The following is a 24011-nucleotide window of genomic DNA, read 5'->3' as shown; positions in this document are numbered from 1 at the left end:
TGGATCTAAAATGTCCCCCAAAATTCTTGTGTGTGTGGAATGCGATCCAGTCCTGGGACGCTACACTCATCATGGTCCCACCCATTAATGAACTCATAGCTGACTTCCTGGAGGAGGTGAGCCTGGTTAGAGGAGGTCCCCCGGTAACCTGCAGGGGTGTGCCCTTGTCCCAGCTCCTCCCTTCTCTCTCTGCTTCTTGGCCTCCGTGGGTGAGCACCTTTGGCCACGCCCCTCTGCCATGTTCTTTCTGCCTTGCTACCTGCCGACCGTGGACTGAAACCATGAGCCAAAATAAACCTCTCTAAATCGAGGGCATCAGGTATTGTGTCCAGCAGCAGGAAAGTGACTGAGACAGAGTACTTATCAAAATACACATGCCCAGGCTGCCCCCAGCAACTTGGGCTGGGCATCAGTGTGTTTTAGGTTTCCCCAAGGGGGCTAACTTGGCATTACTGTGACAGTACCTGAGATAATCAGCTTCTAAGGAGGAAAGGTTTATTTTGGCCCCATCCCTGGTTACTTAGCCCTGCTGCTTCCAGCCTGTGATGGCTCAGTAATCATGGTGGGAATGTATGGTGCAGGAGGTCTGTGGACCACCATGGCAGGTGTCAGCTGGAGAGCAGAGAGGGACAGAAAGGGCCGGGGTCCCAGGGTCCCCTTCAAGGCCACACCCACAGTGACCCAACTTCCTCCCGCTAGGCCCCAACTCCTACACCTCCCACCACATTCCGGTAGCAACACAGGCTGGCAGCCGAGCCTCTGGGGGGCAGCAGAGGCCCAGACTACAGCACCAGGACAGCACTGTCTGACCAGCACCGGGAAAGGCTCCCCTTGCCGTCTTCTCTGTGACCCACTTGCAGCCCCTGGGGTCAAACCCAGCACACACTGAGCAGGGAGGGTGATACCAGGGGCGCTGCAGCTCGGGCACACTGAAGGGCATGCGTCCCCCCTAGAAAGAAGCCAGGAACACAAAATTCTGTGTGCAATCTGGTTTTTAAATACGAGTCACAGGTTCAAATTCTTTTTTTAAAAAGGCAAATTAAAACATTTCTGAAGGCAGGAGGAGGCCCATAGATCCATCAGCTTCTGCTTCTAAATACACAACAGAGCAATCTTTCTGAAACGGACATCTGCCTGTAGACCTGCACTGCTCAAGCACACCAGTGTTTTCTCAGAGCCCAAAGGGTGTGGTGCACCCCTGGCTGGCTCCCTGTCCCTACAGGCAGAGGGTCACAGACCCAGACAACCTGCAGCCCCGGAGTCAGGCCCCTCATACTCACTCCAGGGTGCTGGACCCACCGTGCTGTCTGTGCTTGGTGCTGGGAGTGTCACATGCTACGCCTGACATCCGGTGGACAAGCCTTGTCTTGTTTCCGGTTTGGAGAGATTATGAAATCTATAAACACTCGTGTACAGGTTTCTGTGCAAACATAAGCTTTCCCTTTCATCGGGATCAAGATCTAGGTGCGGGACTTTGGATGGTGTAGGAAATGAGCTGAACCTCGGGAGTAAGGGCCACAGATGTGGACCACCACTGCCGGCCTGGACTCACCTGTGCCCAGGGGGAGGCAGATGAGCAGCACGTGGTGACCACAGGTGGGAGCAGCTCTCCACCCTTGTCCAGTCCACTTCCTTTTCGGTGCTGGGGCAGGCGCAGAGCAGGCTGGCAGCGAATGTGTGTGGAGGGAAAGGGGGAGGGCCGGACGCAAACACAGCCATCCTACAAAGTTTTGGGGGACAGTCCTCCCTGTGCGCTGAGGCTTTATGGCCTGCTCAAGGTCCCTTCCTCCTCTTAGATCCCAGAGTCTCAGTCAGTTCAAACGTGCCGGGACTCCCCCTGGGAGAGGCTCTGAATTGCCAAAAATCACACAGCAACATGCCAGCAAAAGAGCGATGAAAATTTTCCCAGAAGCTGGGCACGAGAGCACAACCCTATCATCCCAACACTCTGGGAGGCTGAGACAGGAAGATCGCAAGTTTGAGCCCAACCTGGGCAACTTAGCAAGACCTTGTCTCAAAATTTTTTTAAAAAGTAAATAAAAATGTAAACAGCTAGGATGTAGCTCAGTGTGAAGGCTGATGGTTCAATCCCAGTACAAAAAAAAAATTTAAATCAGAACCCTGCTCGCTGCTGACTGTCAAGGGGTCAGGGCACAGTGGCGCTGAGAGCGTGGAGGCAGAAGGCATCCCCTCTTCTAGGTCTTTCCGGGCCTCAGCCCCATGAATAATTCATCAGGAAATCAGCTTGAGGGCGTGCCTGAGTCTTAATTTTCAATTCCCCGAATGCTGGCCCATGCTCCACTGAAACCTCTCAATTATTAATGTTTCTAAAACAATATTTGTTTTCTCTGCATCTAACACAAGCAGAGGCCTCCCAGCCAGTGATCCACCCTGGAATCCCCAGAGAGACGCTGGCTTGCCGAGGGGCCCGTGAGGGATGGGACTGCAGGTACCCTGCCATCCTTCCGGAGCCCCCGAGGAAAAGCAGAACAACAGCAGCAGCGAAAGCAATTGCAGTGCCTCGGGCTCTTTCCTGTCAAACAGGAGGCTAAAGGCTTCGCTTTTACTTATTTACTTCTCACAAGAATTCCACGGGTACGATTTCTCATTCCCACTTTACAGCTGAGAAAGTAAGGGTCAGAGGGGACAGGGGACAGCCCCCCAGGGACTGTGGGTTCGGGCTCTGTTCTGGGCAGGGCCTCGGCCAGGGCTGCAGTGGAGCTGCCTCGGATTTAAGTTGCATCCTGAGAGATGGGAAGTAGATACCAAGCAGAACTTTCTGGGAGCCTATTTATTCTCCCAAAGTTGCAGCAAGGCATTGCTGGAAGTAGAGAGGACTGAGACAAAATTCTGGACAGGAGGCAAGGTCTCAGTCACTTCCCTCCCTGCTGGGACCAAATACCTGACATCCAGACTTTAAAAGAGGAGCGGCTTGTTTTGGCTCCCATTTCAGCGTACAGTTGGACCGGAGTGGTGGGGACTACGTTGAGCAGAACAGAAAGACTCGGGCTTTAGAGCTGAGTCCCCTTCGGCCAACCGCTCACCCTCTCTGAGCCTAGCTTCCCTTTTCCCTTTTCTATGACATAGGCGACCCCAGCCCGGGCCTCTCCAGACCTTGCTGAACAGGCCTGAGACAGTGGGGCACAGTGAGCAGCCAGCAGGGGCCAGTTCCTCTCCCATTCTCTCGGCTGACAGTGCGGCTGGCATTTGCAGAAAGACTTGCTCAAGAGGAAGGTCCGACAGGCAGGAAACAGTGAAAACAGAATTCTTTCTCAAGACTCTGGTGGCAGAGGGGAATCCACTGAAATATCTGCTGCAAAAGGAGGAGGAGGCCGCGAAAAGGGACGAATTTGCTACAGGGACAGAGCAGATCTGCCAGGCACAGGGAAGGTGGATGGGACCCCAGCCAGGGCCACTGCTTCTCATTGTCTCCACTCTGCCTAGCCCTGCAGTGCCTTGTCCTCTGGTCCCTTCCTGTGCCCGACTCCCTGCTTCCCTGTGGAGCAAGCCTCAAGCCTCCCTGGCTTGTAAGTCCTGCTTCACCTGCTCAACAGCCTGACTAAGTCATCGGAGACTGATTGGCTCTGCCCACTGTCAGGAATGCATCCTGGACCAATCAGCTGAGGGCGGGGGTCTCTGGATGGAAACAGGGCACCTGGCTGGCCTAGGCTGGTACCAGGTTAGCACCTGGGTGAGTAGGAGTTCCAGGGACCCCCCAGCGACTGCTCCTGGTGTTCCTGTCCTGTGTGGTCCCCTTCTCCCTTAATGTGGGCCGACCCCTAACACTCCTAAGGAATAAAACCTGATAGATGCCGTTGGTGAAGACTGGCTTCCGTCCCCTGGCTGGCTGTTTTGTCCCTGCCTGGCTTTCTGCCACTTGACACAAGCCAGCTGCCTGTGAGCTCCCAGGAGCAGGTCCACGGGACCTGCTCAGGTGGAGACCACTGCCCCGGTGAGGCTGTGAGGTTGCTGAGAGCCACAGCAGCGGCCTCGGAAGCAGGTTGTCCAGAACCCAGCCTGCAGATGACCTGGACCCTGCTGGAGCCACGGAAAGAAGCCTGAGCCAGAAGATGCAGCTAAGCCACATCAGGTTGCTGGCCCACAGAAATCCTAACATACATACTGTTTTAAGCCAGTAAGTTTTGGGGTAATGTGTTAATAAGGGAAAGGGGTAGTAGCTTCACAAACACCAAAGAGGGCATCTCCTTCCTTCAAGAAGTGTGACAACAGCAAGCTGTCTGTGCCAAAGCCAGATGCCCTGTGACAAACTCAGGAGGCCTTTGGCCCTGTACCCAGGCTCAGGAAACTCCCTGCCTGGGTAGGCATTGGTGGGTAAGCGCGGCCCCCAGGGGAAGGGGTTCCTCAGAATTAGAACACGAAGTCTTCCCTAGAGACAGTGTTAAAAATGTATTGTTGATGGTCAAGGACAAGCAATTTAAAATCACAAGGAGAATCTGCTACAGCCTCACCAGAGTGGATAAAATTAAAAGGACTGATATCACCAAATGATGACAAAGTTGTGCAGCTATGAGAATTTCCACACGCTGCTAATGTGATGTGACAGGACAGTCCACTCTGGGAAATTGCAGGCGGTATACGCCAAAGCTGAATACAGGCCTGCCCTTTCACCTGGCCATCCTGACATGACTCCTGGGGATGTGCATGAGAGAAAATACTGTTTGTGTCCACCAAAAAGGATCTACGAAAATGTGCATCGCCACCCCAACTTGGAAACAAACCAAATTCCCATCAACACTAAAATGGGTGAATAAATTGTAATCCAGTCTTACAATGGAAGAGTGCCCAGCAGTAAAAAGAGAATGATCTACTGCCATACACAACAATATAATGTTTCCAAAAGAAGCCCTGTACAAAAGGGTACATAGTACAGCATTGCATTTGTGTAAAAACATGTCAGCAATAGTGAAGACCATAACTTCGGGGACTGTCAACTGGAGGGCTACCTGGGAGATGGGAGGCTCTAAATGTTCGATATCTTTCTTTGATGGTGGTTATATTTTTTAAAAATTAAGTTGAACACTTAAGATGTGTGCCCTTTCTTACATGCAATTCCTCAGAACAGAAGAAAAAAGTTGGCTGCCAGAATGCACAGAAATGAGAATTGATTGCATGTCCACCCCCACAGTCATCACCAAGCCGCCTCTGTCTGAAAGAGATGTCCTGGATGAGTGGATGGATGGAGAGAGAGAGAGAGAGAGAGAGAGAGAGAGAGATGAGGGTGTGTTTTAATCAGCTTTCTATTGCTGGGGCAAGGCATTTGACATATGAAACTTAAAGGAAGGGAAGTTTTTTAGTTCACTGTTTTCTGGCTCCATAGCAGAAACATGGCGGAAAGGCCTGGTGCTCAACTTGTGGCAGCCCGGAAGAGGATGTCAGGAATAGTTTGGGAAGAGATACGTAGCCTCAAACGCATGTCCCCAGTGACCCCCTTCCTCCTACTGGGCCCCCCTCCTGACAGCTGTCCAGCTAATGAACTCATGAATGAGTTAATCCACTGATGAGATCAGCAGCCTCAGATGCAGTTGGTCTCTAGGCCCCGCCTCTGAACACTGCTGCCTTGACTGTCAAGCCCTCATCCATGGGAACCTTTCAGGGTAGTTCGTATCTACATAACAGACACCGTCTGTGCACATACATGCATATGCATATACAGAGAGACAGAGTGAGAAAATAACTCATCATTGTACTTAAGGAAATTTCTCCAAAGTGTGAGGAACAGATTGGAGAAGGAACAGAAAGGAAGTGGGAGGCCTGTGGCTGAGTTGTCCAACCAAGAGGCAGCTGAATGAAGATGGAGAAACACAGATTTGAGGGCAGCCACCAGGCAGGCACTGGTGTGGGTCTGATGACAAGGAGGTGAGGGGGAGCTAGACCACTCCCCATCTCTGTCTCGGGCACCTGGGTAGGTGATGATTCTCTCATCTTGAGATAAAGGAAGGGGAACTGTGGGGAGCAGGGAGGGCAGTGGACCATGTTTTGGACAAGCCAAGGACAGCTGTGAACTCATCAGTGGACTCATCTGTTGAGAGTCACCCCACCATAATCCAGTCACCTTCCCAAAGCCCCACCTATGAGCACATGAAGCTTTGGGGGACATCTAGATGTGAACCACAACAGAAGGGAGGGGAAAGGGGAGGAGAGAGAAAGAGGAGGAGGAGGAGGCACAGCGGCCAGCGCCCCCACCTGAGGGCACAGGCCCAGTGACGGGAAGACTCCCAACAGGCCCCAGCCCTTAGAGATCTCCCACCTCCAGGACTGCCTGTCTAGGGACCAGCTCTGAACACATGGGGGTGGGGGGGATCTCAAATCTAAACCCCAGCAGAGACATATCCAAAATAGATAAATCAAAATGGAACTCTAGAAACTGTTCCATCAACCCACAAGAAGGCGGAAAAAAAGAAAATAGAGAGAAAAAATAAAACAGCGAGCACTAACTGTAACATACAAGTAATTACATTAAAGATAAGTTGTCTACACACTAAATTAACAGAGAGAGATGGGCAGTGACCTAGCTACCATATATGCTGTGTACCAGAAATTCCCATCAAATATAACAATAAAGCAGGTTGAAAATAAGAAGACAGAAAAATATGTATCCTGCAAACTTTAACCTAGAAAGCAAGATATGCTCATCAGATAAAGCAGACTTCAGAGCAAAAATAATTACCAGACAAAAGTGAGTAGAACTGAAAGTAGAAATGGACAAATACACAATTATAGTTAGAGACACCAATACTCCTCTCAGTAATTGATAAAACAACTCAACAGAAAATTAACAAAGATACAGAGAGACTCAATAATACTATCGACCAACAGGGTATAAATGACATTTCTAGAGCAATCCACCAAATATCACCAAAATAGGCATCTTTTTCAAGTGTACATGAAACATATATCTAAATAGACCATCTTCTATGTCACAAAACAAACCTCAATAAATTTAAAAGATTGAAAGCATACAGCGTGTGTTCAAAGACTGCAATAAAATAAAAATAGAAATCAATACCAGAAAGAAAGCAGTAAACTTTCCAAATATCTAGAAACAAAACAGCAATTTTTAAAAATCCATGGGTCATAGAGGGAGTCTCAAGGTAAATTTTAAAATGCACTGAGTTGAATGAAAATTAAAAAGCAATATAACAAGGTTTGTGGACACAGCTAAAGCCATGTAGGGAAAGTTATTCATACCACTAAAGGATCACAGCACATAAGAAAAGAGAAAGACTTTCCAGTCATAAACCAAACTACCATCTCACAACCTTGGCCAGTGGGGGGGGGGGTCAAAATAAGTCCATTTCCCCCCTCCCCAGAAAAAAACACACAGAAGAAAAGCCAGCACGGTGGCATCCTGCGGTGGAGTATGCCTGTGATCCCAGCACTCTGGTATACTGAAGCAGGAGGATCACAGATTCAAGTCCAACCTGGGCAACTTAGCACTTAGCAAGACCATGTCTAAAATTGTGAAAGAATTTTAAAGGGCTGGGGATGTAGGGTGGTATGAAGGCCCTGGGTTCAAACTCCAGTATGAAAAAAAAAAATGTCAATAAAGTAGAAAAAGCAATTAAATAAAAAGCTGATTGCTTTGAAAAGCTCAATAAAACTGACAAATTTCTAGGAAGACTAATGAAAACTAAAAAAGAAAAGATGCAAATTGCCAACAACAGGAATAAAACAGGAATAGTACTACAGACCCTGCAGGCATCAGAAGGGTGACAATGAAGGAAGGCTATAACGCATCCACACACAAATTTGACAAGTTAAATGAACCAGTTCCGTGAAAACCACAAATTACCATAACTTACCCAATATGAAATAGGTAATTTGAATAGCTCTGTAACTATTAAGAAAAATAACGTTGTAACTTTAAAACTCTCCCAGAAAGAAGTCTTCAGGCCCAAAGTGTTTCAGTGTAGAACTCAATTAAATGGGGAAAGAAAAATTAATGACAATTCTATATAATTTCTTCCAGAAAACAGAAGGGGAGGACACCTCCCAATTCTTTTATTTATTTTTTCCTTCACTACTGGAGATTGAACCCAGGGCCTTCTCCCACAAGTGCTCTATCATGGAGTTATATCCTTTATTTTTTAATTTGCCTTTGAGACAGGACCTCACTAAGCTGCCCAGCAGCCCTCCTGCCTCAGCCTCCCATGTAGCTGGAATTGTAGGGGTGCACACACAGTCTTTTTTTTTTTTTTGAAGTTTTTGGTATTGGATCAAAGACAGTAAACAAGGAGAAACTACAGATAAATATCCCTCATGAATATAGATGCAAAAATCTTTAATAAAATGTTACCAAATTAAATTCAGAAACTTATTTTAAAAGTACAGCTCGTCCAGATGTAGTTCATTCCAGAGATGTAAAGCTGACATGATATTTGAAAATCTATCAGTGTAATTCACCATATTAACAGGCTAGCAGGGAAAAATCATATGGTTACATCAATGGATAGAGAAAAAGCATTTGATGAAATCCAACTCCCATTCATGATTTTTTTAAAAACCCTCATAGAAGTAGAAATAGAGAGGAACTTCCTCAATGTGTTAAAGAGCTTCTACAAAAAGCTACAGCTGATGTATACTTAACGGGGCAAAGCCAAAAACTCTCCCCTTAAGATGGGGACAGAGTCAAGGATGTGCACTCTCCCCACCAGAATTCAACAGAGTGCTGAAGCGAATTGCAGGAGACAGCAGGTGCACAAAAGAAATTATAGGGGTGCAGATCAGAGAGGAAGAAGCAAGAGAGCCAATGGTGATATGATTGCCTCCAAACCCCAAGGATCCGACAAGTAAAGCCTCCTAGAACGAGTAAGCTCAGCAAATTTGCAGCATACAGGTAAATACACAAAAACCCACTGAATCACTGTATACTAATGAACACAACAATGTCAAAGTTAAAAATACGATACCATTTATCATTATACTCCCCTCAAAAAATGAAAAACTTAGGTGCAAATCTAACGAAACTAGTGTAGGACTTCAGTGGTGAAACTACAAATCCCCTCCCTCGCCTTAGTTCTGGCCCCTGCATGAATTGCTTTAGGCAAGTGATTTTGGCGAACTGAGGGTTAGTTAGATGGATGACTGATTGCAGCCAAACAGTTTTGGATGCTTTGACTTTGGATGAATTGGCCTAGACTCCCGTTGCTTGGGATGGGAAGGAAGAAGATGGGGCTTGATCTGGGACCAGACCCTACCAGGCTGTGAAGCCCTTAAGGGACCTGGCGCTCTCAGCAGGGCAACAGGAAGTGCGCTCCTTTGCAAAGGCTGCAATAACAACATGCCCCCAGGACGGCTGGCCTAACCAGGGACACGGATCCTCACAGTCTGGAGGCTGAAAGTCCAAGACCAAGCGACGGCAGAGTTGGTTCTGAGGCCTCCGTCCTTGGCTTGTAGAGACCCATGCTCTCCCTGTGCCTTCACATGCTCTTCCTTGTATCTGCATCTGCAGCCTAACTTCTTAGGAAGACGCCAGTCTTATTGGATCAGAGCCTCCTCCGTGAGCCCGTGTGACCATCACTGTCCCTGTGAAGACTGTGCTCAAATGCAGTCATATTCTGAGGAAATCGGGGTTAGGGTCCCAGCATATGAATGAGAGGGGGGTACGGGCGGGTCCCATCCCCCACTGGCCAAGGAGCCCCCAGAGGCACAAGCTCCCTTGCACATCTGGGTGACATGGACCTGCAGCTGAGTGACAGGCGCTGTGCAGCTGTGCTGTCAACTAGAACTTTCTGTGATGAAGGGACTGCTCTGCTCTGTACCCGTGTGGTCCAGTGCAATTGCCACGAGCCACATGTGGCTGCTCAGCACTTGGAATGTGACCAGTGCAACTGAAGAATGGAATGTTTTATTTCGTCTCATTGTCGTTAAATGTATACGGTCGTGTGTGGTGGTGGCTCCCCTGTTACACAGCACAGCTTTGCAAAAAGCAAAGCAGAGATCTCATGATGCACTTGGGGCATCTGGCAGGAGCAGGGACAGCCCACCACGGCTGTACTGGACCTGTTGGATTGAGGAAGTGCTGAGCAGCCTGTTAGCCAAAGAGAAGGAATCAACACAACTTGATATTTATTTGGATATGGGGGTGAATGGCTCCAGGTATTGTGTCTTAGTCTGCTTTGTGCTGCTATAACAAAAATACCCAAGACTTGGTAATTCATCCAGAATAGGAATTTATGTTCTCACCCTTCTGGGGCTGGAAGGCCAAGATCAAGGTGCCAGCTGGCTGGGTTGCCTGGTGAGAGCTGCTCTCTGCTTCCAAGATGGTGCCACGACACTGCCTCCCCCAGAAACAGAGCCAGTCCTGTGCCCACACACAGCAGGAAGGTGAAGTCCTTCCACAAGCCCTTTCCTTTGGGCCCCTGATATGACTTGCAAGGTGTGGCTGAAACATACAGTGACTGTCTAAACTTTTGAAAATTTATTGTAGTAAAGGACCCATGGCCATTGATCCCGCACACTTATCCCATCATTCTTGCCACTTTTTTTGTTTTTGTTTTGTTTTGTTTTGTTGAGACAAGATCTCACTATGTAGTCCAGGTTGTCCCTGAACTCACCGCAATCCTCCTGTTTCAGCCTCCCAAGTGCTGGTTTTACCACTCCTTGAGGTAGTTCTGGAGTCCTCTTTTGTAAGTAGGTTTATTTGCACTGTCATGGCTGCCTCAATGTCCTGAATCAATTCAAGACATTTCCCTTCCTTGGTCATTTTGACTTTGAGGAAGACGCAGAAGTTGCCAGAACTGGTGGATGAGGTGAATGAGGACGACCCACTACAAAGCTTTTGCAAGCTGCCTTTGCATTGGATGGCATTTGGCAGCAACAGTCACCATATTTTTTATCACACTATGAAAGACACCCAGAAAGAGGACTCCAGAGCTGCTTCAGAAAGCAGCAGGAATGATGGGATCAGTGTGCTAGAAGTGGGGGAGGGTATCTTGAGGGGGATTAATGGCGATGTGTCTTTCACTGCAATAATTTTTAGTCAAATATTCACCATATATTTTGATCACACTTTGTATAACACGAAGGAATGCAGTTACAGTGGTAATTAAGTTCCAGTTTGAATTTTGGAGAGGACACAGCATCCAAACCTTAGCATAGGATATGTCAGAAGTGGCCAAGGCTTACACGGAGGCATCTGCAAAGTCGGGCCAGCAGGTTCCATTGTGCCTCAATGAGCAAGGTCCCAGAGAGCCACACATGGTCCCCTCCCTGCACTTCCATGTGAGGCTCGGCCTCCCTTGCAAACGGCGAGCAGTTGACGGTGTAGGAGGAGAGTTTAGGGGAGAAATATTGGCGTATTTTGGGTCTCTCATTGATGTCTTATCTTGTGCTAAAGTGGATCATAATTAAAAGCAGCATTTCTTCCAGAAGAGCAAAACAAGGGCCCCACCTGAGGAGAGTGATTCGGTTGGATCCACGTTGCTAATAGACTTGGCAGTCCCCGGGGTACCTACCTGCTGATACAGTATAATTTTTCTTGAGAGCAGGACATAGTCTGTTGTTATTCAACTTGACTCCTTTGAAACCAATGCCAATGGCCTAATTAAACAGCTAAATATATGAATGGCACACTGCTGTGCATGTGGCCTGAAGGAGGCTTACAGGAAATGCATTTCCCAGACCACAAGGACTCCAGAGGTAGAAGCTGCTGGTGACTTGGCCTTCCTTGGCCACAGTCGCTGGCCCCAGGCCAGCCATCCCTAGGAAAGAGCCTCCAGATAAACCAAGATGCCAGAGTGGGAGCAAAGGCTGTAGAACTGCCTTGGTTCCTCCAGAGAGCATCATCCATCTTGCGATCTACCTAGGCAGACTCATTGGTTTAAAGAACAAGTGCTTATTTTCTTCCAGTTCAGATGGCTGGAGCTACATGGTTCAGGGGTAGCTTCCAGTGAGGACTCTCCCCCTGGCTTGCTGGTGGCCACCTTCCTGCTATGTGCTCACAGTTCTGTGTGATGATGGAAAGAGAAAAGGCTTTCTAATGTCTCTGCCTCTTCTCAAGGAGCCCACCTTGATGAAAGCATTTACATTTAATAATCTTCTTAAAGGCACTGTCTCCCAATATGGTCACAACAGAGGTTAGAACTTTAGTATGCATTTGCAGGGGACACACTTCAGTTCATAACAGATGGTTGAAGACACATGGTTCAGAGATGCCACCACTTGAAACCAGCAAAAGAAGAAAAAGAGACCTTGGTCAGCTCTGCTCAGAAGGACACGTCCCAGTAGGACCAGCCCAGCATAAGTACAGAGGTCAGAGCCATCCCTGAATGCTTACTGAGCACCTACTACGTACTAGGTATAGAGCTAGGTAGGCAGCGCAGCAGCAGTGGGGAACAACAGCTGCTTCTTGCTTTTAAGTGTAGTTCACCATTCTCACAGGATGCCAGGAGAATTCATCAGAGCATCCCTAGTCCTGACTTGGACAGCTCTGAAGATTTCTCCAAGGGAGCAAAGTTGCAATCCCAAGAAATGATGGTAGATTTTCCAGTTGAAAAAAGGTGGGAATGGGATGGAGGAGTGTTCCAGGCAATGGAGATAAAATTAATGCTGACCCTGAGCTGAGACAGCATGGCGTATCAGCAAGCCCTAGGTGGGGGGTGCCCACATTCCTCCCTTCCCAGCCCGCCCAGCCCCAGCTTCATGGCTCCCACCCACAAAGGCAGGCTGCCAGGTAGGGCTGTGGTTTTCACTGCCCAAAGTTCTGGGCTTTGTTTCCTAAAATTCTCTCTGGCCCTGAGAGGCTAAGAGAACCCCATGAGAGGCATCCTCCCATGCTGGAGGGGCAGGGGGAATCTCACCAGGCAGCAAGACTGCATTCTGAGCCTGGGGAGGTAGCGCCTAGAGCCCCGGAGAGATCCCAAAATACCTGCTCCGAGAGCCCAAATGTGGCCAGGCCATTGGCCTTTATAAAGTCAGTAAGGGGCAGCAGCTCTGACCCCCACAGACCCTTGAGCAGCGCCCCAGTAGGCCAGCATGTAGCGCAGATCAGGAAGGCCCTGAGTGGCACGGTGGATGGAAGCTGGGTGCTGGCCTGAGTCCTCCTTCGGCCTCTCCCGGCAGTGGGCCTCAGGAGTGCTGCTCCCCTCTCTGGGTCTCAGCCTCCCCTCTACACAGTGGGAATTCGTCCCACAAGTACTTCCCAGCTGCCAGCCACATGTCAGGAGCCATGGTGGGTGCCGGTAATGAGCACAAGTCCAGCGGACAGGGCCACTGCCTCCGACAGCTTTGGTCTAGCAGGAAAGATGGGTGATCAACAGAGGCAATGATAAGAGGTGGCCAGGACAGTGACAGGAGCACACAGGGGACCACAATGAGCAGGACGGGTGGTCCCCTTTACACAGCGTGTCGACAGGCTTGTCTGAGGAGGTGATATTGAGCCAAGGTCAGAAGATGAACTACAGTGCCAACCTCCAGGGCATTCATCAGAACACAGTAAAACAGTGCAGCACTGTGCCTGACGTGTGGGCAGAGCTCAGAAATACCCACTTCATCACCATCCTCTAAGACCTGAGCTCCGGGAGGGTAAGGAGCAGGTCCGGGCTGTTAAACAGAACCATGCCCGGTTCACAAGAAGAGCTTGATAAATTCACTCACTTGTGATAGGGATGATAGCAGTCGTCATCAGCCCATTTTCTATTGCTAATAACACAACAGACTAAGTTATACAGAAAAGAGGTTGATTTTGCTCCTGATTCTAGCTCGAGGTCAAGGAACTGCACCCTGAGATGGCCTAGAGGCAGAGGGTACAGGAGATGCTGAGCCAAACTGGCTTTTATGGCAAATCCATGCACAAGATAACTCCTAAATCTGTTAATAGCATGGATAGTCAGTCCTTTCCTGAGGGCAGAGCCAGTAACGGTCTCACCTTCTAAAACCTCCTGACTTTTTTTCTGGTTTTTGGTACCGGGGATCGAACTTGGATCCTTGCACTTGCAAGGCAGGTGACGGAACCACTGAGCTAAATCCTCGGCCCCCTCCTGACTTTTTTTGAGACAGGGTCTCACTATGCAGTTAAGGCCTTAAACTCCCTATGTAGCCCCCTTCCTTAGCCTCCCCTGCTGGGATTACAGGTGTGCACCATCACGCCCAGCTATATCTCCTGAGGATTAAATCCCAACCTGACTCTCAGAGGGGACAAACCATAGCCCTATAGCATCAAACCCTAGCAGCAGCAGTACAAAGAGGAATACTCGTTAGTCATGGTAGACATGGGAGTAGGGACATCAGCACCCGTGGTGATGGGGTAGGCATATCAGCAACTCCAGCTATTATTGACCCTCTTGGGGGCCCACTGCAATGGGAAGACTGTGGGATTTGGAATTAGATGCAGTCACGCTTGAGTCCTGGCATTACACTGTCCCACAAAACAACTGAAATGCATTTCCTTAAGCCTCAGTTGCCGCATCTGTATGATCAGGATTACGTGTAGGTCACAGGGCTATAAAGATTAGAGGTGCATGGTGGCTCACAGAGCAGCCCCACAGTAAGCACTGGTTCTCACGTTGACAAGCATGCCATTCCCAGTAACTGAGCTCCAGGCATCTGACACTCAGCCACCTGCTCAGTGACAGACTGAAGAAGCCACATGAGCACACTCGGGCCAGGCCTGCGGCTTCTGGAAGCCTGCATGCAGCATGGGCCACTGCACCTCGGGTCTGGTGCAGGCCCGGGTGCTCATCTGTCTCAGGTGTCTCTGGTCAGAAAATATGAGGTATGATTGAAATATAGGCTGAATGTTTAAATTTTTTTATTATAGTAGAAGACACATTACCATTAATCCCCCTCAAAATACTCCTCTTCACTTTGAACACACTGATCCCATCATTTGTGCCTCTTTCTGAAGCAGTTCTGGAGTCCTCTTTCTTGTTTGTATGAGGTGTAACCAAAAATACAGTGAAGGGGGCTAGGGATTTAGCTCAGTGGTTTCGCCGCCTGCTGCCCAAGCACAAGGACCCAAGTTCGATCCCCAGTACCAAAAAGAAAAACACAGTGAAGGCTGTCACTAAGTGTCACACAATGTGAAGGCCAGTCACAAACATTACTGTGTCCTCACCCACCTTGTTCACCATGTCTGGCACCATGTGGTTTCTGGCTTATCCCTGAAGTCAAAATGACCATGAAAGGAGAACATTTTGAATGGATTCGGGACTCTGGGGCAGCCATGATGGCATAACTAAAGACACTCACAAAAGAGCACTTCCCAAGCTGCTTCAGAAAATGACAAGAACAATGGGCTAAATGTGTTTGAAACAAGGAAGAAGTATTTTCAGGGGATTAGTAGCAATGTGTCTTTTGTGTAATATTTTTTTTAAATTTTAAACATGTACCATATTTTTGGATCACATTTCAGAGACCCTCTGAAAAATGACTGGGTTTAGCTACACGAGTTAAAAAGTTCTTGATTAAGACTCCAGTTGGCAAAGAAAATCTTTTCAACAACACATATAACTACAAAAAATTAGTATCAATCAATCAAGAAGAAAAGCAAAGCAACTCACCAGGAAGAGTAAAATGGACAAGGCATATAAACAGGCAACCTTCAACAGAGACTCAGGCAGCTCGTATATGAAAAGATGCTGGGGAGAGAAACTCAAGCAATGGGAGCCCCCTTCAGTCCAGAACTGGACAGACAGCGTGGGGATGGGACAAGCCGTGGTTGGTGAGTATGGGCAGATGCCTGCTTTCTGGTTTTGTCACTGGAAATGATGCACGGTGACGGGAGAGAGCAGTTTCACACATCTGTGAACATCTGGAATGAGGACACCCTGTGGTGACCGCTAAGTGAGGTTTTTTTGTTTTGTTTTTTTGGTACTGGGGATCGAACTCAGGACCTTGCACTTGTGAGGCAGGCGACGGAACCACTGAGCTAAATCCCCAGCCCTAAGTGAGTATTTTAGAGAAGTGCTTATCTACAGGCTCATGGAGCCGAAGGCTTCTGTGGCCACTCTACCTGTTAGGGGTTAGATCTAGACTGTCCCCAGAGACCCTGTGTGCTCTGAGGTGGGGCTTTTTTAAGGCGACTGGATCACGGGGTCTGTGATCATCAGCGGACTCATCCACGCACAGGTGAGTTCAGAGCTAAGTGTGCTGCTGGCGCCGGACCATCTGGAAGAAGCAGGTCAATGGGTCATGACCCGGAAGGGCTCATCTCCCTCCTCACTTCCTCCCTTCTCTCTCTGCCTCCTGGCTGCTGTGATGTGAGCCCTCTCCTCCACCAGGTCCTGCTGCCATTTGTTTCTGCCTTGGAGCCAGGTAACCATGGGCTGTAACTGAGCCAGAATACCCTCTCCTCTAAAGTGCCGGTGCCGGGAATTGTATCTCAGTGACAAGGAAGTGGATAGAGCAGTACCCTCAACAGATGGATGGATCAAGGAGATATATATGTGCAGAGTACTACTCAGCCCTGAGGAAGGATAAGTTTGAATCATTTGTAGGAAAATAGATGAATCTTGAAACCAGAATGCTAAGTGAAATAAGTCAGTTACAGAAGATTAAATATCAAATGATTTCTCTAATATGAAACCTAAACTATAGATAATATAAGGAGAAAAATAAAAGAGCCATGTTAAAAAGGAAACAAGGAAGTAGACTCTGGAGAGTGGGACGAGGATCTGGGGAAGAAGGAAAAAGGGAGGTGAGGAGACAGGGAGAGTAAAAATAACCAAGATGAGACATGTGTGATACCCCACAAGCTGAATGTATGTAATTACCATGTCCTGCAAACAGGTACTCAAAAATATTTTTAAAAATAAACAGAAGCAAAGACTTCTGGATCCACACAGCAAAGCCTCCAGGGCAGTGGAGCACCCCGAGGGCCAACGTAGTGACAGCAGGAACCAACATGGGACAGACCCAGGGGACCACTGAGGTCAGAGCCCACTGCCTCTGGGCCTTGGCTGAAACCTCACCAAGGGTAGACAGTGTGAGGAAGCAAGCCATGGAGGAAACTGAGACCCAGTAAAGTTAGCAGCAGGCGTAGAGCAAGGGTCCCTTGTCTCCCTGGAAGACACATGTACATGCACACACACATATACACGCATGCATGGATGCATACACATACATAGATACACATAAGCATACATGCACACATACACACACATACACACACATACATTCTCCTGCAACTCTGGACATTTCTGACCGTGAAGCCAGTGAGCAGAAACCAGGATCCCAGCTCAGGCCATGAAGGATCCCTTCAGTCTTCCACAAGCTGCTGGTCATTCATTTAATTGCCTGCTCTTCTCCAAATTCAGAGCCCCTTGGTGCCCAGCCGTTTGCTGCCCACAGGGGACACAGAATCAATGGCCTGCATCCTATAGAATGAGAGTTCACAGCCTTTGTGAGTCAGCTTGGTTACAGTCACAAAATACTTGAGAGAATAACTTTTGACAAGGGTTATTTGGCTCATAGCTCTAAAGGCTTCAGTCCATGGTGCGCTGGCCCTGAGCCTGTGGCCTGTGGTGAAGCAGCACATCATGGCGGAGCATGGGGCAGATCTACACCTCTCACCGCACAGCTGGGAATCCAAAGAGAAAGGAAGAAGGGGCTGGGCCCCAGTACCTCCTTCAAGGACCCTGATGACCTAACTTCCTCCCTCAAGGTCCCACCATCCCCAGTAGCACCAAGCTGGAGACCAAGCTTTCAACTCGTGGCCCTTTGGGGGACACTCCTGGTACAGACCACAGCACAGCCCAGGCAGACCCCACGTGACCCCCCAGAGACCCCGTGAGAAGACCAGACGTAGGTCCACATCCTCAGAAGGAAACACCAGGCCTCAAGGTCTCTGAGGATAGCCTCACAGGAGGGGCACGGTTAGGAACACGGAGATTGAGGGAGGAGGCACAGCTGGAGCTGGGGTCACCACAGAGAAGCGTCATCTGGAAACAAGCCGTGGCCAGGGCAGGGTGAGGTCAGTGTCAGTGCCATGAGAGCCTTCTGGAGTATTCTGTCTCCTCCTCCTGGGGATGCAGTGGGGCTGCATTTTCTTTTCCATTAGGTGTGGCCTGTGACTGGCTTCGGCCGTGACATGTGAGCAGCAGTGACAAATGTCACTTCTCAGGGGGCAATGTGTTCCCTGCTGGTAGAGGCACTGCCCACCAGGAATCCTGGACAAGGACAAACGGGGGCGTATAAGGAACATGAAGCATTTTTAAGGAGGAAACCTTTACAGTGATGACCCAGTGAGGCTGAGTGAGGTTGTTACTGTGACACAGGCGGGCTGTCCTGACTCATCTGATCACCGATGCGGATGAAGGCCAGGGATGTAGCTCAGTGGCAAGCGCTTACAGAGCATGCACAAGGCCTGGGTTCCGCCTCCAGCACTGGGTGCGCATGGAGGGAGGGAAGCGGCATAGCGATGAGGTAAGGACAGGCCGCCATCGTGTGGGGCAGCACGGAGACAGACTCTGCAGCTCCTTCGCCTCCCTCAAGCCTGGTCCTGCAGATGGAGTTGCAGACAGAGACACTGCCATCACCGTGGAAGACAGATAGGCGAAGACATCAGCTGTTTCCATCTCCACTGCAGAAACTTCACTTGATTTCCCTGGAAGGGACCTGGGGAGCTCCCCTTCGTTCTCTTTATTGTGTTCGGAAGATCCCTTGTTCCCTCTGTGGAGCCTGCATTTATCCTGAGCTCTGTCTGCTCCACTGAGCAGCCATAAACCTGGAGCTGTCAGAAAGAGCATCTGCAGGGTAGAGAGTCCAGGCCGGAGTAAGGGCACAGACGGGGCACTGAGGACGGAGCCCCAGAGTGCAGCCAGCATCCTCCCCCCTCCCCGCCCCGGCAGGCTCTCTGGGGGCTCCAGAGTCCTTGAAACGGCTAAAGGTGGTAAAACCTGCCTCCTGAATCCAGGGACCATCTCAGCGAATCTAAGATACCATTGACTGTAAGGTATGCCTTCATGTACCACTAAGAAAGAAAAAACACTGCCAATTAAACCAAGACACAATGCTTTAGTATCACTTAGAATTTTTATTTTATATGTATTGAAAGGGCTCTCTCAGTCTTATTTAGACAGATTTTTATCATATATCACTATGCTATGCATAGAAAATGGAAAATATGAGCAAAATAAATTGGCCACGCTAACCTCAAACAGCTTCACATTCAGAGTTCCACTCCTGTGCATCTCCTTTCAACTGTGAGTCATTGATGTCTGGGTTTTCCACACAGTAGCCTGTTCCAGGGCCTTGGGAGCACAGGTGAGGGAGGAATCTTTTCTTAAAAGGATGTCTAGGATTGCCCCGGAGGCTGCATTTCAAGTAAACACTCACCAAGTTCTGATGCCGGTATTTTTTAAATCTTGCCAAAAGACACCAGGAGATGACAATGTCACACTACCAGGAGGCTAGTAACGGTGAGATGCCACTGATTATAAGGTGAACCCTGAATTTCCAAGTGTCACCATGGCGGGGGGTGCATCCTTAATCAATAAAACCTGTGTCTGCCTTTCCTGATTCCACATTCACTGCGGCAAAGAAGAGGCTATGGTCGGAAAGGCCTGAGTTCCAGCTAGCGATTCGATGTGTGAGTCAGCACGGGCTGGGGTCTGCTGCCCTAACAAACAATCCCCAGAACTCAGCGCTGGCTTGTCCTCGGCCGAGGTGCCACAGGTTGGGGCAACATAGCAAAGGCCCTGTTTCTCAGGACCCCTGCAAAGCCTCACCTGCACCCGCGCCGGGAGGAGAGAGAGGACAGACAGTCACAGACTGGATCTTCCCTGCTGCAGCCCGGACGTGAGGTCTGTCATTTCCTCCCACTCCTCACTGGCCCGCGCCGATCTGCAAGGGGCAGGAGAATGTACTTTCCTATGGACTCAGGAAGGGGAAGACTCAAAATACTGAGCCCAGTAGCATCGCCTGGCATGGTGATCTGGGGAGCAGCTGCTGAGCCTCCTGAAGGCCTCGATCCTGGACAACAGCAGGGCTGTGCACGCATATATATGCATATATATAATACAAACATATATATACATAACGTTGTGTACCTGTATATAGTTTTGAGCTAGGGTCTTGCTAAGTCACTACCTTGCCCATATATATGGAAACGCAGCTCAACACAAAGGCCCTGGGTTCCATCCCCAGTACAGCAAAAAAATAAAATAACTTCCCGGTACTGGCTGTCCACCTTAAGCTGACCCTTAGAAGAAAAAGACACCCAAGTCTGCGCCGATGGTAGTCGGGGGCTCCCCACCAAGCCCTCCCCATCCGTGTTCTGGTATCGGTTTCTACAGTTCCCCGCACGGCCCACACCCCGCGCTCACCAGGGCTCGTGCGTGGGCCCCGAGCGCGGGCCGGCGAGACCCTCGGCGTGCAGCGCCCACGCGGGGCGCCCGGAGACGCGGGGCTGGAGGCGGAACCACGATCCCGAGGGAGGGTGGGGTGGCAGGGAGAGGAGGAGGGGCGGGGAAGCGGCGCGTGGGTTCCGCGGGCGGGAAGACTGATGAATCCCCGGGAGCCAGAGGGGCGGGGCGGAGGGGCGCGAACTGTCACCGCGGGGTCGGGTCCTAGCTTCCCGCAGCTCCCGGGCGGGGACGGCGCAGACCCGGGCCGCCCCGGCCCCCGGCTGCCCCTGGCGGCGGCGCGCGGCACTGCAGCTGAGGACCCCCGCGTTCCCTAGCAACGCCCCAAACCTGCGGAGGCGACTCCTGCACCCGCCGGGCCCACGCTGGGGGTAGGCGAGGGGAGACGCGCCTCGCCGGGCTTCTTCCTGAACAGGGTTTCTCTCCTTCCTCCGTGAAAAAGGATCCCGAGGTGGAGGTGGGGAAGGAAATGGTTTAAGTTAATTTAAACTGTGTCCGCCGCGGGCAGCAATCCAAGAAAGCCTTTTCTTTTCTTTTTTTTCCCTTGAGTCACGGTGGAGGAACTCAGAAGCTCTTTGCTGCAGCCCAGTGGCCGCCGGCGGAACCTGACGGGGCTCGGAGGCCCGGGCGGGACAGGGCCAGGCCGTGAGCGTGCCCTTTATCCCCCACAGCCGTGAGTTTGGGGGCATCTGTCCCCCTTCGCAGGTAGAGAGCTGAGGCCCAGAACGGCCAGCAAGTGGCAGTGCCGGGGTTAGAGCCATGAAGGCCGCTGCAGAGCTCATAGCCCCAGAGCTTCACCCTCTCGCCAGCAGTGCACGCTGCGGTGCTCTCATCCTGCGCCCAAAGACGTGGGATACTGTCCAGTGTTCCCCAAAAGGCGTGTTGTGTTGAGAGCCTGGCTGCTGATGAGATTTGGGAAGTAGCTGAGTCCGGAGGCTCTAGCTCCGTCACTGGATTGATTTATTGATGAAGTGTAATTTGATGGCATCATTGGGCTGTGATGGAAGCAGGAGGTGGAGAGTTGAAGGGAGCAGGTCGTGGGGGGTGTGACTTGGGGGCTCCACTAGGTTCCCTTCCTCTGGAGGGCTCCCCCCCCCACTTCCTGGGCACCATGAGGTGAGCAGCTTTCTCCTCCACAGACTCCCCACTATGATGTTCCCCAGTGACCACAGACTGAGCCCTCTGAAACCGTGAGCCAAAACAAGTCTTCCCTCCCTTAACTTGTTTCTCCTGGGTGTTCACAGTGAAGCAAATCTGGCTAACACAGGTTCCCAGAGGTTTTTCCAAGGCTGCTCATGTCCAGTCTGCAGCCTGGAGCCCCCACCCCAGCCTCCCACCTGGAACTCTCCTGTGGACTGCAGAGACCTCACACGGAGCTGCTGGGGGTGTCGGGAGCCAGGCTCCAAAGAGGTCCCTGGTGGCAATGCCTGCAGTGTCCCTGATGACCCTGGCTGTGTGCAGGGCCCCGGGGCCCAGGGGACTCAGGCCAAGCCCACAGGATGCTGCCTGCCTGGGGCCCAGCCGCATCTCAGAGAAAGTGCTCGCCGGGGGTCTCCTTGAAGGCACTCGGGCTTGATACTGGCTGTACTGAGCCCTAGCTCTGCTCAGGCATTTGTGTCAATCATCCCCATCAATCTTTGCTGTAGGCCTTGAAGATATATTACTAACCCATTTCACGGATGTGAAAAACAAAGTCACATCTCTACTGATGGAGAAACACGATTTGAACAGAGTTTGGTTCCAACACCCTGGGTCTAACCGCTCCACTCTATAGTCTGCCGCCTAGCGGGCCTAACACTCAGTAGGATGTTTCAAGGAAAAGGAAAGGGCAGGTCTGTGACCTTGAACATGGCACTTCCTGTCTCTGAGCCTCTGGTCTGCAGAATGAAGGCCAAGCAGCTGCCTACCTGGGCCGAACTGTTTGCATGGGAGATGAGAGGAGATAATGAGCGTAACTTGCCCATCCAGCAAAAGCTGGGAACTCAGGACTGGGTTGTTGAATTAAAGAATGGATAAATAAGGAGGCTTATCAGTTAGCCCTTTCCTGTCCCCACATCATCTAACGATCGAAGAGAGTAAAAACTGAAAAGTCTGCTGGGCTCCTCCTCTGCTCACAGCCCCACATGGCCCAGATGACCAAGCCCTCACCTCGCACCTCAGCAGCCTCAAAACCACTCGGCAGCTTTGGGAAGCACACCTAACCCTGCCCCTCACAGCAGATGCTGGTGATGCACTCACAGCTGTGTCCAGAGCCTGGAGGCTGTGCGAGCAGCAGCTCGTGACTGAGGCCCAAGGCCAGCGTCCCCACCTTGTCCTTGTGCACCCACCGTTCTTGGATCCCACAGACAGGAGTGCGGATCCCGTACACAGTGGCTGTGCAACCTGGAATGGATGGCTTAACCCCTCTGGTTCCCGAGTCCTTCACCTATAAAGAAGACAGCTGCCACATAAGATTGCCCTACGTAAGGGTCTGGTTCCAGTTCCTTTCCCTGCAAGGCAGCAGGTCCAGAGACAGGTCCAGAGGGCAAGGCCTCCCGCACACATGGCCATGGGCTTCCTGAGCTCTGACAGGGGCTGAGATCACGGCATCCTTTGTCCCATGGCTCTACCCCATCCTGTGTTCCATCCTCCAGCAATTCTTGTCCATTTCATCCCAAAATTTAGCCTCTAGCTCCCGACTTCCTCTCCATTCTCACTGCCTCTTCCCTGGCCCAAGCCACTACTGCCCCCAGCCTGCAGACCACCATGCTTCCAACCTGTCACTCAGCTTCTGCCACTAAATGCCTGAAGGAGGAGTCAACTTAAGAAGGGGGAAGGTTTACTTGCCCACAGTTTGAGAGGCCTCAGTCCATGGTCACGTGACCCCCTTGCTTTGTTGCCGTAGCAGCACAGTACATCATGGAGGTGGCTGGTCACCTACCTCGTGGTGATCAGGAAGCAAAGAAAGAGAAAGGGGCTGGGCTCTCCAAATCCTCCCCAAGGGCTCACCCAAAGGACCTAAGCTCCTCCCACTTGGCCCCACCTGCTAAAGGCGCCAACACCTCCCAACACCTCCAGTGCCACAGGCCGAAACCACGCCTTTAACACCTTTATGGCCTCAGGAGACATTCAGGCTGCAAACCCTACCAATACCCACTCTAGTCCCAGAGGCAGCCAGGGAAGTAAGTGCAATTCCAGCTCAGATCACTCCCCAGCTGCCAACCTCCAGAGAATAAAGTGCACACTCTACTCCACCTGTGCTGAACGGTCTCTCTGTGTCCCTTGCCACCTTCCTTATGCCATCGGTGCAGACTAACCTTGTCTAGAGGTTGGCCCATAGCAACTACACCAACCTTGGCCCTCTGCCTTCTACCCTGTGCCCTTTGCCCTTTGCCCTCTGGGTGCATTTGATCAATAGGTGCAGGTAAGAGGAGAGAGAGTGGAGGATGACTCCCCCACCTTCCTCTCCGTGTGGCTGGGGGTGGCAGTGGCCAGGTCCCTCTGATGAAAGCTGCAGGCATCTCCTACAGCTACCACTCTTGTTCCTCCCTGGCTCCTTCAGGATGAAGGCTGGTAACCCCAGTGTTAACCTCTGCAGAACTTAGAGGCAACATCAAGTTAAAAGGTACAATTCTAAATCTATTTTTCCCACCACCCACAAGAATAGGCTCGAATTAAAAGTTGTGATGAGCGGAATGAATGAAGAGA

The 24011-nt window shown here is 50.5% G+C and overlaps 1 protein-coding gene across 23 annotated transcripts in view; it reads right to left on the bottom strand.

The window, feature by feature from the left end:
* The window catches only part of Hrct1 (histidine rich carboxyl terminus 1), a 255785-nt gene that overhangs the window by 183640 nt on the left and 48134 nt on the right, over nucleotides 1–24011 (bottom strand). The window contains exon 1 of one of the 23 annotated variants that reach the window (XR_015450382.1): nucleotides 1281–24011. The exons of 21 other annotated variants lie outside the window; for them this stretch is intronic. The gene's annotated coding sequence lies outside the window, so the exon portion shown is untranslated. The remainder of the gene's footprint in view (nucleotides 1–1280) is intronic. One more of the 23 variants, XR_015450383.1, reaches the window with a different exon arrangement.

The sequence above is a fragment of the Heterocephalus glaber genome, unplaced genomic scaffold (genome assembly GCF_053883595.1).
Source record: "Heterocephalus glaber isolate CG9 unplaced genomic scaffold, H.glaber_assembly_v1.0 deba00000943, whole genome shotgun sequence".
Lineage (NCBI taxonomy): Eukaryota > Metazoa > Chordata > Mammalia > Rodentia > Bathyergidae > Heterocephalus > Heterocephalus glaber.
This window is presented reverse-complemented; position numbering and strand designations above follow the sequence as displayed.